Consider the following 20,469-nt stretch of genomic DNA (forward strand, 5'->3'; position numbering starts at 1 on the left):
AACTGAACAATCTAAGTGATAATATATAAAATTAAAAGTTCTAAAACATAATGATTAGTTTAAATGTTCACTGTTTTGATAAACTGTTGAACTGTCACAGTCGTCGATTTTAATCAATCAAAATCTCAATGATTAATTGTAAATAGTAGTAATAAAAACTGCAAAACGTAATAAAAAACAAAAGTATGAACAAAGCAGTTCCATCATTACAGTTATAAATGTTCCACGAACACCTAAATACAAATACTATATTTGGTAATACAACCAGACCAGTCTGGGTTCTTTTGAATTTAAATTTATGCTTATTTGTTCAATCTAGGGTGATAACAAAGATGGAATATTAAACGCTGTTTGAATACTAATAAATTGCTAATAAAAAGAACCGTTTTTGTTAAATTTGCAAGAGTTCTTTTGTTGGAAATAATACTATCTTTGTAATATTTCAGTTAACCAATGATGCAGTGCAGCTTTTGGTGAAAAAAAAACGTATCTAGATGTTGTAAACCACAAACCAGGCACCAAATATTGCTCAACCTATTACTCTCAGAAAGAGGAACAGCAACTTAGTTCTACTATTTAAAAGAAATGTGAGAATCTTGCTAAAAGACCAGCCTTTTCTGTAGAGTTCAAATCAGATCTTTTTTTCACACAGAATTTTGATAGTTGTAACATGATAAAGCTCGTAAAAATCAGAAGTTACCGGCAAAACCTATTTCAATGACGCAACATCCAATTTTCACCGTCTAATTTTCAACATCTAATTTTTTGAGGTAAAAATTATCTGACGGAACATTAAATTCTCAATTTTGGAGAAAATTTTTTGGAGATACAATAATATTTATAGCACATTGCTGTCAAGTTTTTGGGGAAATACCTGATTACGAAATTTATTTATCACTAATAAACTACTTGACTACCTATTTTCAATTCGGATAGTAGTAACGATCACTATGGATAGTAGTTACAAAACATTATAAAAATTGAGAAAATCTTGTAACTAACTTGTGCCAAACAATTTAGCTAGACTCCTCCTAAAGAAAATCCCCATTAGCACAAACAACTGATTCGACGCAATTTGCTACTAACAAATTTGGCTCACGCAAATAATGCACTTATATAACTCTTATATTGTTATCATTATTCCGACCCACCTTGGTGGGGGAGGACCTACTCAAACGGGTTTTTTCAGTCAATTTTGGCCGATAGATATATTCATCGTAGAGAGTTGTGATTGTTATTACTAAAAAGCCCGTCGAGTTTAGTTTAGAGAACAAAAAAAGATTTTTTCCATTTCAATTTTTTCCACGGAGTTATCGAGCTTTAAATTTTGTGAACATTTGACTAATTTGTTGCTTTTGCACACATTTTCCGCTTTTTGTCAATTTTGAATAAAAAATATTAAAATTATTACCAAATTGTTAGTGGTTTCAATTTTAAACAGGGAAAAAAGTTGCGGAACAATTAGATGCAAAATTGTTGCTAATAATTTGGCTAATTATTTCAAAACAACTTTTCCATCAAAAATGCTGTTCTATTGCAAATTTTGTTTGAATTAGCCGGTTGTGCAGTCCTAAAAACTGCTGACACAACTATCAAAAAGATTCAGTTTTGTTTTTGCTTGCTATGAGAGTGTTCTAGAGTTAATAATTTGCCATTATTTCATTTGAACTAGATAATTGTCAAATATTCATCAAAGATTTTTGTTATATTGAATTCATTTTCCTCAAATTATGTATTTCACTAAAAATTGGAAGAAATACCTATTTTCGAAAAACAAAAGCAATAAAAAGGCAATAATTGGTCCTAATATCCTGATTCAATATGGCTATTTACCAGAAAACTATGACACCGGAATGATTTAATTTTATTGCTCAATTACCAATAGATCTTTTCGACCCAAAAATGAGGCCCAATGAATATATATCGAATTTTCGTTTTGTTGATTTGTTGTAAATTTTCAGTCTTAAGACTTTGTATTAACAATGAAATTTCCAATGAGCGTCTTGCGGGGATAAAAATTAAAACTTTAAGTTCAATTTTTTGCAAAACAAATAAAGGATTTTTGAGATTTTGCAACATTTTACTCAAATTTCTGTGAAAGTTCAGCTCAGATCCACCAGCAAGATTGCATCATTTTATAAGGAATTAAAATTTAGCCTTGAATGCGTTTTACTTTTTCGGAAAACGTCTTTTGGCTTTGAGACTAAAAAGTTTCATTACTTTTTTTGTACGTTTTGGCATATTTCCACTTTTTGTACATTAAAGTCAATGGTTTTGTCACATTTTTTTTTACTTTAGTGACAGAGAACATATCACAACAACAGCTTTGAAGAAATCGCATTTGACCATACCTAGTGTTTTTAGTGAATGTAAAGTTCGACACCGTTTTCTCTCAAAATTTAATTGAATTTTTTTTTAATTTTGCCTATATTTGTCATTTTTTTTGTAGAGTTGTGTGATATATTCTGTATAATGACGTCTCTCAAATTGCATCTGGAGGTAAAAATAAACCAATTTATTAGTTTAATTCCATAGCTAATGGATTTCATGGCCTTGAATTTACATGTTTTAAAAAAAGATCACTTTTTTCTGGTTTCTTATTGGTCCTTCTTATTTTTTCAACCAATAGCTTAGAGGAATTGGTGGTGGTTGGCATCTTTTGTTATAAACTGAATTTCAAAAATTTTTGTGTAGCGTCTTCATTCTCAAAACAATGGTTTTTTGGGATGGTTATTTGAGGAACAACTAAAACGGGTTTTTCTGTTCTGTCAATTGTGGCCGATAGATATATTCATTGTGCAGCGTTGCAATTGGCATCATTAAAAACAATAAAAAACCCGTCAAGAATAGTTTAGAGAATTGAACACTTCTGATGTCGATTTTTCCACGTAGTTATCGAGCTTTAATTTTTGCAAACATTTGACAGATTTGCAGTTTTTGCACAAATTTTACGCTTTTCCTGGCAATTCTTTTTATCAATTTGGACTTAAAAAGGTTAAAATTTTTAACGAAAGTGGCGATGGTTTCAATTTTAAAGCGGAAAAAATTTGTAGGGAAATTAGATCCAAAACTGTTGCTAAAAATTTGGCTAATTTCAAAACAAGTTTTTGATCAACATTGCTCTTCTATGGCAGATTTCGTTAAAATTAACCCGAACTGCAGTTCTGAACAGTGCTGACATTACCACTTCAACCCCGCCCCCCCCCCCCCAATGGGCTCAGTCTACTTTTGCTTGCAAGGAGAGTGTTCTCGAGTTAACCAATTGCCTGTTTTCTTTTTTTTCAATTAAAATCGATAATTGTCAAAAAAAAATAAAAAAATTTTGATATATTGAAATCATTTTCCTCAAACAATTTTATTTACTAAAATCTGGAACAACCATTTGTTTTCAAGGGACAACAGCAATCGTAAAACAAATTTGGTCCTTTTTTGGTCAGGTCAATTTGGTTAATTACGGGAATCACATGACATCGGAATCATTTCATTTTTTTGATCAATTAGCAACAGATCTTTTGGACACAAAAATGAGGGCCAAGGAATATATATCAACCATTGTTTTTTATGGTTTGTTGTTATTTGTTAGTCTTGAGACTTTGTCTCATCAATAGCATGTCCAATACGCGTCATAGGGAGTTAAATTTAATATAGTGTGTTTTCTTAATTGAATGTATTGTTTTTTACAAGTTTTAGCTTAGTTCCACCAGCGAAGTCACATGATTTTCTAGTGAAATACAATTTGGCGTTAACTGCGCTTTACATGTTCGGAAAAGGTCATTGGGTTTTAAGACTAAGACTTTTGTTAATTTTTAAAACTTTTCGCATATGTTTATTTTTTCATTTAACTCAATGATCTTGTGAAATTTCCCTAGTGATAGAGAACATATCACAGCAACAGCTTTGGAAAAAAAACGCATTCGAACATATCTATTTTTTTAGTGAATGTTGTATTCGACACCGTTTTCTCTCAAATTTTAATTGAGAGAAACCTCATATGTTCTTTTTTTATACATTTGACTCAATGTTCTTGTCGCATTTCTATTTTAATGACAAAGCAGATATCACAACAATAGTTTTGGAAAAAAACATCTCTGAAAAAATCTAGTGTTTTTAGTGAATGTTATGTTCAAAACAATTTTTTCTCAAAATTTAACTGATTTTTTTTAGTTTTGCCTATATTTGTCCTTCTGTTTGTATTCGTGTGATTTCTTCAGTATAATGACATCTCTCAAGCTTCATTTGGAGATTAAAAAATATAGCCAATTTAGGGTTTGATTTCATAGCTAATGGAGTTCAAGGCTTTGAAATTATATGTTTTACAAAAGAGCAGTTTTTGAACTTTCCGCTTTCTTATTGGTACTTCTTTTTCTTTTAACTAATAGCTTAGATTCATCGGTGGTAGGTTGCATCTTTTGTTGTTGAATTGAATTTCAAAGTTTTTTGATTGAGCGGTTTCATGCGTAAAACAATGGTTCATTGGCTTCGATTCTACGAGCTTTCATAAAATTTTTGTGATTCAGGTTTTTTGCCACTGTTTGAGTTTAATTTTAGGTGTCTTATCACATTAGAAAACTAAATGCTAGTACCACTGGCGTTTCATGCAGAACCGATTGTATTTATGTAACTTCAGTTGAAGTAATACCTTCGAGTTTTAATGGCTTGCACACTGATTTCAAATTTCTATTGATTTTTTTGTTGTTTTCAGTTATTATTGTTTTTTCATTAGTCTTTAGTCGTTAGTTCATAGTTCATTAATCTCAATAGTCATTAGACATAGTCTGGATAAATATAAGTCCAGTGGCCTCTTCTGGACTTTTATCAGGACCTATTTAATAATTGCAGTTGATTGCTAATGGTTTCCAGGACTTTAATTTTTTTGTTTTTTCAAAATACAAATGAACGTATTTTTTTTAAATTTTTCCTTTCTTGTTCTTTTTTTTGTCTAGTTGCCACGTAATCTCATTAAAGGCAGGTCTCAAATATTGTTTTGAGCATATTAAGTTGATTTTTTAATTTAGTTTTTATGCGATGCTATTTTGACATTGTGAAGTGTTGTTTTTTAAAGTATACATTGAGTTTCTGTCGTAATTAATGCTTTTTATTATTCAATTTTTTGTTTGTGTTGTCTTGTAGTCTTGTTAATTGCATAATTCATCGGCACTCTGAAACGGCATTGTTTAATTCATTTAATGATTTGAGTTTAAAGCACTTTTTTATTCATACGCCCTTTATTTTAGAGATAAATGTAAATTTTTGAAAATTCTCTCATCCTGCTCTGACAGACAAATAAATAAAAAAGTGGATGAGCGGGGTCGGAAAATTATGTGCAAACACACATTACCGAGCCTCCGTGTTACTATTATTATCACAATTATTATTTTTTTTCTATTATAAAATCAGGTCCAAATTGCCTTACGGATTTGGGTAATTATAAGGACGGTTTGCCAAATTAGAGATGCATTTGGGTATGCATAACAGATAAAATGTGCATAATGTCAAGGATTATTGCCAAAAGCAAGGGCAGCAACAATCTTATGATTATGTTGATGGATCGTTGATTAATTTTGAGGCTAGTGTCATTTGCCATTAAATGATATTTTCCGAATGAAACTGCCTTTCGATAGTGATTGAAAATTGTGGTAAAACCAAGTTGTTACTGCAAGATGGCAAAATTCAGCGCAACATGGACACTTCAATTGGAAGAACTACATGCCATTCCGCACTCAGCATGATCAGACTAATTACTGAAAAGACAGAAAAATGGCTATCAACAGTAAATTCAAGACTCCCAATTACACCAACGAACAAAACAGAAATTAGAAACACCGTCATTAAAATAAAATTGAAAATGACGAGCCACTGCATCCAACGAAAAGTAAAATAAAGCGTCATAATAACCGTCACTGTCTATACAAATCATCTGTACACTGAAACACAAATAGTAGACCACCTTGTCAAATCTGTCGAACTTAACTCAAATGCCGCTCGTTATGCAATAACCATCATCTCACTAGGCACGTTAGTGAGATTAGTAAGGGAAGTGTCTAGTATCAAGATAGATAAATGAAATTAGTTGAAACAGTGAGATAGTTTGCTCATCAGAATCAAACGGTCTTCCGTAAATTTTGGACGCTTCGTCCGTAAAGTACTTAAAGTACTGATTGTGCGATCTATCCCGTAAAACAACAGTAAACAATTAACAGTAAACAACAATCAACAAAAAACTATAACAAATCAACATTCAAAACAAAAACAATGAAGACTGACTCCTGACTCTGGTTTACAATAGGTACGCTTGAAAGCTTGTTGATCTCGTTTCTGGTCGTTCACCTCTTCCAGGACTCTTTTTCGGGACGTTTCTGACCTCATTTTGTCAAACATATCAAGTGGCTCTGAGTCCAATTGAACATATGATTGGAATCGTATGATTCCATGATCCCCCCGCCTTTCCACATCTGTGAGGGCGAACATAACCGGAACATTACTATCAAACAAACCTTTTGCCAGTTGCAAATCCATATAAACTTCATTTGACATTGTCGCCACAAACAAATTAAAAAAACAAAAATTTTCATATTACACGTTTGAAATACACAACTTTATGAAGACCATGGAGTTTACTATTCTGTTAAAACAACTCATACTGGCACCATCACTCCTGCCTTAATTGGATGAAATTTAATTCAAACTGAAATAACATTGCTCAAAATGAAGCGAATTTTGTGTGTGTGTGTGTGTGTGTGTGTGTGTGTGTGTGTGTGTGTGTGTGTGTGTGCGTGTGTGTGTGTGCGCGTGCGTGTGTGTGTGTGTGTGTGTGTGTGTGTGTGTGTGTGTGTGTGTGTGTGTGTGTGTGTGCGAGTGTGTGTGTGTGTGTGTGTGTGTGTGTGTGTGTGTGTGTGTGTGTGTGTGTGCGTGTGTGTGTCTGAGAGAGAGAGAGAAATCAATTCTGAATTACAGGGCTAGCGTTCAGAAAATCCATGACACAAAAAGATCTAGAGAAGAGATTTACGACCAGTGAAGATCAATCATTTTAAGAACTTAAGACTATGTAATAAACTCAAACAAAGATATTCCATATCTACCACTAGTTCAAAGAATCTTAAATATCTAATATCTGATGTAATTCGTAGATATTTTAGAACCAGAATTAGATTAGGAATTGTTCCAACATTGCCTATTTTATATAGGGGATTCTTATAATCCCCTATCATAATGAAAAGAGACGCCTCTTTTTAGAAGCTCTCTTCTTGACTTAAAACTTGTTTCTATATAGCCAGAAGATGGAAAAGACCCGTACGCATGCATATCCTTCCTCCCCCAACCCCCAAATATGTAGGAATAGACCAAAATTTTTCTGTCGGTAATTTGCATTTAAATTGCTGATTTTAATTTTCCCGATAATAAAAACAACTATCAGAATCTACACTACGTTTCTGTGTTCGCTGATAAATTAATTTTGCCATTAAACTAATATCGCAATTGTATAACAAAAATGTTGTTAAATTGACAAAAGCAAAAATATCCGTGAATATTAGTCACACTTTCAAATAAAGAAGTTTTTTAATTTGATTGTTTTGCCTTGACTTGATTTCTCATTCATCATTCCTGTTTAAATCTACCCGAACTGCTTCACAGCCCGATCAGCAATAAGGAAACATGGTGACCCTATTGAAAAAGCAAAATACCAAATCATTAGGGCTATTTTGTTCAGACCAACTTTGCTCACTTTTGAAGGGAGACTTAAAACTGTTACCATTTCAGACTCAATGCTAATTATGGCGAAAAGACGATCCCTAATTTACAACATGTGAAGAAGAGACATGTTGAGGTGTTGAAGTACCTTGTTGTCTATGCATAGGAGTGCAGGACAAAATACCCAATGCCAAAGCACCCAATGTGCTAAAAATACCCAAAACATAGCAAACATTTCAATTTCCTGTTTAATTTATCAGGCAGACTATTTGGAATATTCATGCCTAAAAGATATAATCTGTAATGTAAAAAAGTATATTTACCAAGTTTTAAATGTAGGAGTAGTTCATTAGACCACGCTTCGCGTGCTATAGCCATGCCTCAGCGGCACATGGGATTTTATGAAGCTATCACAACAGAGCTTGAGGTCAAATTTTCCGCTAAAGTATGGTACAGCAGGAATTTAAAACCGACAGCGTGCTTGTATCAGATTTTTATCAGAAGTTAACAAAAATTTCTGGAACGTTTTTCGACGATTGAATTAGTCACAAAGTTTCTATATTCCACTTTTTTCAGAGAAAACAATCCCTAAATAAACTCCTATTTAAGTATGTGATCTGATATGGAATTTGACTAACGGAAGGGAACTTTTTTAAATCAAGTAGAAAATTAATTCAATGCAGAATGAGTAATTAAGATGGTAATTTTAGAGCAGAACAAGGCGGCTCGGTAATGTGCGATCGCACTTAAATTTCTGACCCCTCTCATCCACAATTTTGGCATAATTGTCTACCAAATGAGGAACAGATAGAAAAATAAAAAATTCAAGTATTTTTCAAAAAAAAACTGGTGTATGAACTAAAAGATAGCCTCCAAAGCAAATAACTCAGTGGAAATAAAAAATGATGCATTAAATTGATGAGATATGCCGATATTAAGAGAGCGAGCGAAGACGAACGGCAAAATCAAACAACAACAACCAGCATTAATTACATTAAAAAATTTATGTCCGTTTTAAAAAACAAAACTTAATAGCAAAGTCAAAATAGCGTCAGATAAAACTGAATATAAACAAAATAACTTGTAATTCACAAGAAAACATGGTTATTCACCAGTTTATAATAAAGCATGGTAACAATTCGACAAAAAAAGAAAAGAAACTTTAAAGTTAGAAAAATCGCTGAATTTTTAAAAAAAAAAGAACAATTAATTTCAAAGTAATGAAAACCATTAGGAATCAACTAAAATATCCCTAGGTTTATAATTACCAAAGCTTCTGTAGAAGGGAATTAAGAACTCTTCGTATTCCATTTTTTATGCAGTTACAAAAAGAACAACAAATAGACAACAAACTAAAAATCAATTAAAACTTGCCAGAAAATGCTTTGGAAGCCGTAAAGCCAAACTTTGTACCCCAAAATATGTTCGATTGCACACCTTCTTCGAACACCGATACTGTATTATCTGGCCCCTCATTAATGAAAATAAGCAAAATTAGACAAAAAAAGAAAAAAATGCAAAATTATGTAATACTTGTTTTCTTTCGAAAAAAAGTTTATTTCAAAAGACTTGAAAGCCATTAATTACAAAATGAAAAAGTTGAATAGGTTTGTCCATTCTTCCAAAGGAAGCCCTTGAGACCTGCAATTATCCAGAATACGTCTTACGTCTACAAAAAGAAAATCAAATATGGCAAAAATCAAAAATTCATTTACTTTATGAAAAACCGGTGTGGAAGCCAGTAAAGTCATAACGAATTCTCTTAAAATATTAGATTTTGTGACACCAATCCCTTTTGACAATTTCCCTTGAAATGTATTATGTGAACTCTCATTAATGAAACTAGGTAACAATTAGACCAAAAAGAAAAAAGCAAGATTATGTAAAACTTGTTTTTATCAAAATAAATTTATTTCCAAAGACATGAAAGCCATTAATTACAAAATGAAAATTTGAATAGGTTCGTCCATTCTTCCAAAAGAAGCCCTTGAAACCTGCAATAAACACAAACATGTCTTACGTCTACAAAAAGAATGTCAATTATGACAAAAATCAAATTTAATGTATTAATAATGACAAAATTAATTATGTCAAAATTAATTTACTTTTTTTTTGTGGAAAAACCAGTGTCGAAGCCAGTAAATTCACAACGAATTCTTTAAAAACATTAGATTTTGTGACACCAATCCCTTTTGACACCTTCCCTTGACACAAAATGTCATCTTAAACCTTTAATTAACGAGACCAGGTAACAAACAATTAATAAAAGGAACAAAATTGCGAAGTTGAAATGTTTCTTTTCTTCATTTTGGAAAACAACTGTTTTCAAAGTCATGAAATCCATTATCTATCTTCTAATATCAGAACGTCGTCTCATATACTTTTCCAGGAAAACAAAATCAAACCGGGTCATTGTACAGGAAATCAAAAACGACTAAAAAGACAACGTAAAAACGACATTTAAAGACAAAATTAAAAAACTCAATTAAATTCTTCGAGAACGTATTGTCGAAGCGGTAAAGAACCGCAATATATTTCCTTGAGGATTTAAATATTATCAATTGTGCCTTATTTTGAACGAGAAAAATGTGATTCATGAACCGACAATAACGTGATAATTTGACAAAATTAGAAAACATGAAAAATGTGCAAATACCTAAAATTAAAAAAGAGTTTGTGAAATATATTAGAATCAAAGCCAGAACATCATAACTTAAGGCGATAACCGCAATAAAGACTAAATTTGAGTTCAGCAGAAAGAAGGAACACTCTTTGATTGCTGACACTAAGCTACAAGTTGACCAAAGTAAGAGAAAATGGAGGCAAAGTTCAATAACCTATTATTTATAAAATTAAGTAATTTTAAAAGTCAAAAGGACCATAAGCTTTCTAGTATAAAACTAGATGCATTAATCTGGAGCTGCATAGGAAGCCAATTGGACCTCTCACTACTGCGTTTTGTTTCGAATTGTTCTCTTCTTTAATTAATACAAAAAAGATCGACTGATTACAATTCGAATTATTTATTTTTGGATTGTAGCAGTCCAAGATTTGTCCAAAACTATCCCTGCTAATGTTGTTCGTTCATTAGGACCTTTTATTTTTTTCAAATGTTTTAGATATAACTAATTTGTCAGTTAAAAAATCTAAAATAAATGCTCCGTTTTTGATAATCAACGACTAAAGTTAGCAAAGCAAAAACGGCTCAATTTTTATTACAGAGCACTCTCAACGGAATTTGAGGAATAAAAAACCCCCTTTCAAATATTTTAGAAGTCAAAACGACCATAAATTTTCAAGCAATCAACTAGATAAACGAATTTCAAGCTAATTAGAAAGCCAATAGGACCTATCACTAGTGAGCTTTGATTTGAAATGCTCTGTTATTTAATTAATATAAAAAATATAAATCGAATTTTTTTTTAATATAAAACCGACTGACGAAAATCGGAGTTATTTTTGGATTGTAACGGTCCAACATTGGTACAGAACTAGTCCTGCTAGTGTTGATTGTCCATTAGAATATTTATTATTTGGAATGTCATTCATATAGATATTTTGTTTGTTAAAAAATCAAATATAAATGCTACGTATTTAATAATCATCGAATACAGTTAGCAAAAACTGCAAATTTTTATTTACAGAGCTTTCTCAACGGAAGTTGAAGTGGAATTAGCCCCCATTTCAGTCTACAAAGATTGTGTTAGGGATGTTTGGGTGTGCACTTCCTGCAAATTTAATCAGAGTGGACTAAAGAAACTTTTTCGTGCTGTTTTTGATGAAAAAGTCTGAATTTTGTGAAATTTTTACCCAGAATTTGTGACAAAAAAAATTCAATGAAAATAGCGGGCAATGTATTTTGTCTTTAAACGTAAAATCGACAACATTTTCATGAAAAATTTTATTAAATTTTATCAAAATTGGCGAAATTTTAGTCAAAAATTCCGAAAAAAGGTGAATGAAATCAACGGACATCACTCTATTCTCTCGAAAGTTTAAACCTCGATATCTCCCTGTCAAAAACAAAAATCAAAAAAATCTTTTTAATTTCATATTCTACGCTGGACAAGCTTTCTAATGATACCAGTCTCAACTCTCTACGATGAATATATCGATCAGCCAAAATTGACTGAAAAAAAAACCAGTTGAGTATATAGTTTCCCCCCCCCTCAAGAGGGGCCGGAACAATTATTTGATTAGCGAGAAAAAGTGTACAGTTTAGGTGGTTTTAGGTGGTAATATAATGGGTAGAAAATGACCATTTTGAGTGGTTTTTAGAGTAGTTTTTAAAAATTGCTATCCAGTCACCTTTCTTTCCATTGTTGATAGCGGTGAGTGAATAGCACTTTTTAGCACTACTATTTCTCGCACAATTTCAGCGCATTTTTTGCAAAATGTCTGTAATTACCAGTAGATGTTAAAAAAGAGATGGTTAAACCATCAGAGATCGAGTTTATGAATTGCTCAAGAGATGTGTAAGAACTGATCTGAAAGTAATGAACAAACCTTGAATTTTTCTAAAAATCATATATAACTTGAGCGCTTTTTTGCGCTATGAAAGGATTTTTAGCTGAAATTTTTGGATATTCACTTCAAAGTCCATTTTTAGCTGAAATTTTTGGATATTCACTTCAAAGTCCATTTTTAGCTGAAATTTTTGGATATTCAGCAAAATCCAACGCATTTCTCATAATTTTTATAAAGTATTTCGAACGGGGATGAAAAGATATCAAATAAAAGCATTACCATTTGGGTGCCGGGAATTGCCACTCAATTTAACAACCAAACCAAGAGCAGTTTCAGGTTACTGAACGTATGATCAAGTACTGCAGGAAATTGAAAAAGTCGCCAGTAAACACCTGAACAAATATATATTATGATATATGTACTGAATAACAGATAAATTCCAGTCAAGTGACACCAGATGCGGAGTATTGTTAGTCTGTTTGTTCTATCAAATAATAATCACGTTTTTGTTCTGAGACGGGGGAGTTTTTATACAAACTTCATATCATGAATGGCATATATTTCAATTTTAATCAATAAATATATGCATATTGTAAAGTTTATCTACAAAAAACGGGAAAATTTGGAGCTCCGGAGAAAAATTGTAACAAAAGTGATGAAAAGCGGACACAAATTTCAAGTGTTCTCGTGAACAAAAAATACAATTAGATGTACAATGACCAACTTGATTAACTACCAAAATTCATTAAACTCAAGCATCGCGTCCAATAAAAGCGCCCTTGTTATGGTAACAAAAAAGTAAGCATTGTGGTAACAAAAATTAAAATAAACTTCTTGAAAATCGCATCCGGGATCAACGGTAAATTCAATTACCATGACCGTTGGGGTAATTCACTGAGCCCTTTTTGAAGAGAGAAAGTTTATCCATAAAGAACAAACACAAAGCTACAGACAGGAATAAAGGAAGCGGCCTGAATTCAATACATTTAATACGCGGGACCCAGCCTTAAATTTTGAGGGTGAAAATCGATAGTAGCCTGTGAGGGTTACAAAAACAAACAGGGAAGTTATAGTAGTGGTAGGGTTAGTTATATTTACTCATGTGATGCATCAAAGGGTGCCATTCAGAAATACTTGACGCAAAATCTCAGACCCAAACAAAAGTTCGCCTAATTGACTCATACATGTAACAAGATTGGGATTGTAGTTTTTGAACAATTGTATGACAGGGCTGTTCTTAATTTAATGAAAAATAGATTGTTTGCCAATATTTGGCAATTTTTGGTTGACAGGTAAAGTATTCTTTGATTTCACGTCAAACCCGCAAGTTCAAACACATTGCCATGTGGTTATAAACATACATATTGCCTAAATAAATGTATCAAATTATGAAGGAATAAACAAACAATTTTCTATTTGTAATTTGCTCTTAAATTGCTGATTTCCATCTTCCCGATAATAAAAGAAATTTTCACAATCTACATTACGTTTCTGTGTTCGTTGATAAATTAATTTTGCACTTAAATTAATATCGCAATTGTTAAAAAAAGCTGTTGTTAAAATAACAAAAGCAAAAATGTTCGTCAATACTTGTCATAATTTCAAAAAAGGAAGTTTATAAATTGATTGTTTTGCCTAGATTTCTCATTCATCAGTTTTGTGTGTTTTCGGGAAAAACTTTCTGTGTTTACGGGCTTTAAAACTACCCGAACTGTTTCACAGCGCGATCAACAATTAGGAAATACGGTGACCTTGATGAAAAATCAAAATACCATCTTATTGGGGCTATATTCTTATAGGTTTGCCCACCCTAATAGGGTAGCACAAAACTGTATAACCATTTTAGGGACACAACTAAATAAGGCGAAACGATAAACCCTAACTTACAACATGTGGAGAAAATTGAGGCCTTGAAGTACATTGTTCTGTATGCATAGGGGTACTGGACAATTAATACCCAATGCCAAAGCACCCAATGTGCTAAAATACCTAAAACCTGCAAAATATTTTATTTCACTGTTTAATTTATCAGGCAGACTATTTGCAAAATTAATGCGTAAGGGACACATTATGTGTCAACGAATTATATTTACCAAGTTTTAAATGTAGGTGTAGTTTATTTGGCCACGCCTTGCGAGCTATGACAATGCCTCAGCAGCCCACGGGAATTGATATAAAACTATCAGAACAGAACTTGAGATCAAATTATCCGCAAAAGTATGATAAAGCAGGGTTGTAATACCGATTAATTGTAGCAGATATTATTCACAAAGGATTTTTAAAAAGAAAATAGGACACTATGTCACATTGGGCGATTCGGCATTGCCTAATTGTCAAGCAAACGTATGCAAAAACTAATAACGATTTTTAACAGGAACAAATCGCAGTAAAACCAAAGTAAACTGCGCCATTGAGCCAATATTGTGCATAGCAGTTCACTCAACTCCAAATGATATTTAGGTTAAACAAATTGTCACTTGATCAAATTAGACCATCTAGAAGTCTTACGTTAATTCTCTAAGGAATGGTTCTGCAATACGGGCTCACATCAATGTCAACCAGCTTCGTGTTATGTGTGCGTGCGTGTGTGCGCGTGTGAGTGCATATGAAAGTTTTTATGCAGTCTTATGGTACGGGTGTTTGTATGATTGCCAATTTCTGAAATTGCAGAGAAAACTAATAAAAATCAAACTTGTGCAGCAAGAGATGATATGGAAAAAAACTCGTTCCAACAAGTCAAACAACACTAACAAAATTGAAAACAAAAAACTATCTGGAAACAAATCAGCACAGAGGAATAAGATTGTTTCAATTAAAAAAGTACAAAAGCTACTTTTTGTCTATTAAAGATTGTATTCAACTGTCTATTCCACCTCAAAGTTATAAGGCTCAAGTTTTTCATTGTTTTCTTTGTCTTATAAAACTTTTCTATGTATCAAACATTTTGGACAGAATTATTGTGAGGAGAATTTTAGATTAGAAACTCCTAGTTATGGCAGTTTCAATATATCTATGGCCAAACTTGAAAGCTACAAAAGATTTCGCAAATTTTCAATATTTATATATATATATATATATATATATATATATATATATATATATATATATATATATATATATATATATAATCCTAAAAAATTCGAGAAATCTTTGGTAGCTTTCACGTTTGGCCGTGGACGTATAAAATTTGCCATAACTAAGGGCTTCGATCCTAATTGAGTAAAATTCTCTTCACACTTATTCTAGCCAACAAGTTTGAATACATAGTCATGTTTTTTAAGACAGAAAGAAAACAATTGAAAGTTTGAACCTTATAACTTTGAGATGGAATCGACAGTTGAAAATAATGTTTATTGGCATGACCTTTGATCTAGATCTCCGAATGGAAGCAAATGTATTTTATCGCCTCCAAAACATGTTGAATTAAATGAAATATTTTTTGTTCTTGTTTCTTAAAACATTAATGATATGAACTACAATGAACTATAAAACAACTTAAAAATAAGAAGCCTAAACCTAAAGTCAATAAAAAACTAAAGCAAATTAACCTAATCCCGGAACAATTCAAGATTCCTGTGTCCAAAAACATTTATCTTTGAGGTTTACTTCAACCCCACAAATCAACTTGGGATAAACTCACCGGATAGAAGAATTATTTTTCAGTTTTTCTTCGCTTTTTAAGACCGAACCAAAACTCGGTATAAACACCTTTTTTAGTAATTCAGTTGGAGATTAATCGAACAAAAAAGAAAAGAATGATAAGCTGTTTCCACCCTTCTTTGTCACTTGAGGGCAAAAAGAGACTGATAACCAAAAATATCCCCTCCATTAGTGACACTACGGGCCAATTTAATGGAAATATTGACGGAATTTTCGTGAGAACTGTTCTTTTGGGTGTGTTTTGCTCCACTAAATGTTATCTTGTTCCAAACACTGAAAAACCATCAACTCATAAAACACAGCGAAGCACCTATTCAAGATTTTTATCACTCCGAGAAGAACACTTAAAACACGTTTTGATTTTTTTTTCAATGAATTGAATTTGAGAAACGAAAACGTTTTATTATTTTATAAAAAGTCATTAAATTCTTATGAAGCATAATTTTGCAGAAGATTATGATGTCTGAGGCGGGATAAGAAACAATTGCCAATGATTTGGGCGGTATCTTGACTAAAAAATAGTTACTGATTCAGAAATATTATAAACATTAAACTCATATTTTTCTAATGAAACGAAAAATTAACTTACAGTCAAATAAAGCCTTGCAATAAGAGTGCCGTCAATGCGTGCTGAATTATCAAAAAAGGAATAACCATACAAATACTTTCACGAATCAAACGATTGTTGAATTAATATTTAAGCTTTTTTGTGTTTGCCAGTTGGCACAAAAGACGTCCTGAACAGACTTTTGAGATGCCAAAAGGGGAGAATAATTGAAAAGTACTGTCACTCACCTGTTCATATGGAAAAGTCTAGTCTCAATACTTTGTTCACTGCACACTTGAGGAGGCTTTGCTTTTTATCTAAGTGGTACAGCAAGAGTATCTTCAGTTTTGGAGAGGATAAAAGGTGACAAAAAGGATCTCGTTAATTAGAGATGCTTGACATTGAGTAAAAAGAGTTTTGGCACCAAATTCCTGCTGGCTAAGAGGAACTAAAGGTTTTACAGGGTACAGTTCGCTCCTCGATATGTTGCGAAACGAAGAAAGGAATGATAACAAGCACGCGAATATCGGAGATAAAGGGCAAAATTACTATGATGTGGAAGAAAATCAGGATACACTTTTCAATTTCTTGCAAGTTAAAACCCCTTTAGCTCTGGTTGTTAACAAAAGTTGACAACAAAAACTCCTCATTCACCTCCCCCCTCGGGTATTTCTAACAACTTGACCTGCTCTAAAAAGGTAGTATGATGTTAGAAAGCTTAAAAATGTGCCCTATCTACTTCTAACATAAAACAAAAATTACAATAAGAACAGTTTGGCAGTTTAAAAAGTAGTATATATAACTTTCCTCAGGGGAAGTCGATAAGCCGCATGAAATTGACAGCAAACAACTGTAATTTACTTTTGCCGACAGGCTAACATGTGTTTTTAAAAATAATTCAATAATCCATTCCAAGCTCATCGAAGAAGCCCTAAAAGATCTAATATCTGTTGCGCAAAGCGTCAAATAAAACTGTTTAGTTAAAGGCTAAGTTTTTTTTTAGGAAAAGCACTATGGTCAAGGTACCAAAAAAGTAAGTACAGCATGATCTGTACTCGTTAAACATATATTGGGCAATGCTTCACTTATGTGGAAAAGATTTTCTTCTCGTTTTCTTTGCTTAAAGAGCAAAAATTGGTTAAACAACTTAGTTCTTCTATTGCTTCTCATATTTTTTCTATTGTTTCTCAAATAACATGTTATTTCTCAAAAAATGCCGGATATTTGTGGATCAAAATATAGCTCCAACTCAAATTGCGATTAAAAAGAAGAGCACACATATGCTCAGGCCATTCTTTTTTTGACAAGCGGTTGTTTTTTTCCAAACATGTAAATTAATAATATAACCGAAAGGTTAAAGTTTACATGCCTTCAGAATAATCACGAATATATATTGAAATAATCAAAATTATACATCAAACTTCTGGTTATTAATTGATGTTACCCATTAAGCTGTTCGTTCTACTATATAAAAAAAGACACGAATGATCCTAACTGTTTATCTATTGGAAAATATTCATGCTGACGTTGCAAAAACTCTGTTAAATTTTTTTTGAAAAAAATTTTGTTCTCCGTCGCTCTTACGTTAGAGGGTAACTTATTCCATTTTTGTATGCTCTTCAAAATCAAAGATCTTTTACTCTGCTTATTATACTTTTGAGTTCTTTTTATCAGCTGTTTTGTCCGTTCGTTCTGTTTTAACTGTAGGCGGTGCACATTTTTTAAATGTTTCTGATACTATCCTCTGATTCAAGTCTGTGTGGAGTTTCAATATACTAAACTTTGAAATAATTATTTCAGCTGGTAGGACATGCGATTTGCGAAGTATATCACGACAATGATCGAAATTACGACGCATATAACACACTTTTATGCCCCAGTTAATCTGTCGATTTATACGCTGTATATTTTTTGCTAACGATGTTTGTAAATAAACTCCACTGAATGACAAATGAGAGAGGAATAAAGATTTGAAAACTTGCAACCTTACTTCCAAAGGTATATGGTTTCTTACTAGATATAGTGAGCGAATGGCGGCAGCCATTTTTTTATTGAGGAGACCAGAGTCAATGTCTTGTATTATTTGCGGAAATGGAACGAGATCTCGAAGAATACACGATGATTGAATTCGAACAAGCGATCACTGGTTTTTGGGGAACACAAATCAAAAAACAATAGCAATTTCTTCTTAAAAAAAGAGCGCGAAGATCTAAAATGATCATAATAAATCTAGATATGAGCAAAAATCAATCATTATTAGCATTTGGGAGAAACTTTTGTGAAAGAGACGAAATTAGAAACCTACATAAAAAATAGAGGCAGTCCAATGAACGCTACAAAACTTTGAAGCATCCTGGCGCATTGCCAGAACGGAAAATTGAGCTCAAAGAGTGCTGACTTTATTTTAGATAGCGTTTTCCAAAATGTTCTTTTTTGATACCAAAAGTTATCTTGCTCAATTTGGTCGCAGAATGTTATTTACTTTTGCACACAAACAGACGTTATTTTTTTAAAAATCCAATAATTTATTCCAAGCTCGCCAAAAAACATCCCTTAAAACATCTGATAACTGTTGCGCAAAGCGTCAAATAAATCTATTTAGTACTTTTCTTTTTAGGGCGAGAGTCCGCTGTCACACTGCTGCCTTTTTAAAGATTGGACAACCTCATATCTTTGTTTCAAAAATTCTTTCTAGGGTTTCGAATTACCGCTTTGTTTAATACTTTATTGCTTTTTTCTCAAAAAAAATTATTTTAAGAAAGGAAATGAGTTTTAAAGAATTTTGTTTTTTTTTATATCTCAGAGCCTGGGAATACAGATAAATTTTGTTCTTTTATATGAGTTTGCCCGAAAATTTATGCATCAATAAAAAAGATGCTCTCAAAAACGCAAAGAATAAACGGAAAAATAACAATCAGTCATTCGTAAAGCCAAAGAAAAACAAAAATATCATTTAGGAACATTGAAAAGTTCCCTCTGTTATATATTTTGAAATCGAAAAATTCACAAAGTCCACAAGTATCAACAACAACATGGCCTAACAACAATAAAATTTGATTTCCGAAAAATTAACTCGCCACCTAAAACTCGAAAGATACCGTTAAAGAAGTTGAAAAGAAGAAAAAAATTGTTTTCCAATTGAGAAAGTTCTTCGTTTTAACATTCGAATATTAAAACATAGAAGTTGAAAATTTACGGAATTTTATTGTAGTATATTTTGGCAATCGAACTTTTCAAGCTGCAAAACTCTCTCTCTCTCTCTCTCTCTTTAAACGGAAGGTTAACGAGGTTTCAAAAATTTTAGAAAAAACAGCTCAAAAAGAAAAATTCATTTCAGCTATATTCAGAAAATAAGGAATTACTTTTGATGAGAATCACTTTTGGCGTTGCGTGCATCTAAAGTAATCTAAAACAAAACTAGTTGATAAAATTTGTTCATACGGTTAGCCAAATTTCAAACGTTGCAATTCCAGAATACAACACTACTCTACAAAAAATTTCAAAAACTGACTTTTTAATACGCCAAAAAATTCGGAGAATAAACTGTATTCAAACTACTGAAAGCTCGCCAATTAGTTGAAAATTGGTTGTTTTTCAGGTAAGATAACTCAGCTGCAACAACCTCAACTTTTAACAACGTTTGAGGTCATTATTTTCAAAGTCATAAAAGCCATCAGCTATCTACTATTATCAGAATAGTGGCGCATCAAGCCAATGAAACGGGGTCATTATACAGGAAACATCATACGACTAAAAGACTTAGATACGAGTAAAAACGACGGTTAAAGACAAAATTAAAAAATTCAATTCAATTCTTCGAGAAAATATTGTCGAAGCCGTCAAAACTAGAGTCTATATCCGCTAAGATTTTATTATTAGCGGTTGTGTCTAATTTTGAACGCCAATAATCTGATATATGAACTGTCAATAGCGTGATAAGGTGACAAAACTAGAAAACGTCAAAAATGCGCAAATACCTGAAAAAAAAATGTGAAATCTAGTAGTATCAAAACCAGAAAACCATAACTAAAGGTGTTGAACCGCAATAACGACTAAATTTGAATTAAGTAGAAAGAGGAAACATTCTTTCATTGCTGACAATAAGC

The 20,469-nt window shown here is 32.2% G+C and overlaps 1 protein-coding gene across 3 annotated transcripts in view; it reads right to left on the reverse strand.

Moving 5' to 3' along the window:
* LOC142342191 (gamma-aminobutyric acid receptor subunit alpha-6-like) overlaps nucleotides 1–15,880 on the reverse strand; it is a 138,348-nt gene extending 122,468 nt beyond the window's left edge. The window contains exon 1 of one of the 3 annotated variants that reach the window (XM_075393422.1): nucleotides 15,797–15,880. The gene's annotated coding sequence lies outside the window, so the exon portion shown is untranslated. Of the gene's footprint in view, nucleotides 1–12,435; nucleotides 12,655–15,796 lie in introns of those variants that run through there. The other 2 variants (XM_075393425.1, XM_075393420.1) reach the window with 2 other exon arrangements.
* Between the last annotated feature and the right edge of the window lie 4,589 nt (nucleotides 15,881–20,469).

Source organism: Convolutriloba macropyga, chromosome 7 (genome assembly GCF_964194025.1).
Source record: "Convolutriloba macropyga chromosome 7, txConMacr16.3, whole genome shotgun sequence".
In the NCBI taxonomy this organism is placed as follows: domain Eukaryota; kingdom Metazoa; phylum Xenacoelomorpha; order Acoela; family Convolutidae; genus Convolutriloba; species Convolutriloba macropyga.